Raw genomic sequence first — 575 nt, forward strand, 5'->3', positions numbered from 1 at the left:
TGTTATGGTCTGAGCTATGCTCGACCTTGAAGATGCGATGCGAAGCAATGGATGCACTGCACTGCGATGCGCGATAGAGGACAAGCCCGTGCAGGACCTATATAGTGCCAGATTGAGCAAGCTAGGGCAGCTTGTTCAATACGTACCCTTTTGACTCAACGGTCGGTCAAGGGGTCCGGCAAACCACCGGGATGACTGCGGCTAGCACCCGCTATGGCCCAATAGGGCTGGTCCATTACATTTGAACAAGCTTCCTAGGGTCGCAGGTTCAAGCCGCACAAAAAGTGCGAGGGATACTCAACCTGAGCTCACAAGGGCGACCGCCGCCACCCTGCCCTTGGGGGATGCGAGGTTTAGGAGGCACAGAAGGGGGCTATGTTATGGTCTGAGCTATGCTCGACCTTGAAGATGCGATGCAAAGCAATAGATGCACTGCACTGCGATGCGCGATAGAGGACAAGCCCGTGCAGGACCTATATAGTGCCAGATTGAGCAAGCTAGGGCAGCTTGTTCAATACGTACCCTTTTGACTCAACGGTCGGTCAAGGGGTCCGGCAAACCACCGGGATGACTGC

Source organism: Metarhizium album (genome assembly GCF_000804445.1).
Source record: "Metarhizium album ARSEF 1941 chromosome Unknown scaffold_13, whole genome shotgun sequence".
Classification (NCBI taxonomy): Eukaryota; Fungi; Ascomycota; class Sordariomycetes; order Hypocreales; family Clavicipitaceae; genus Metarhizium; species Metarhizium album.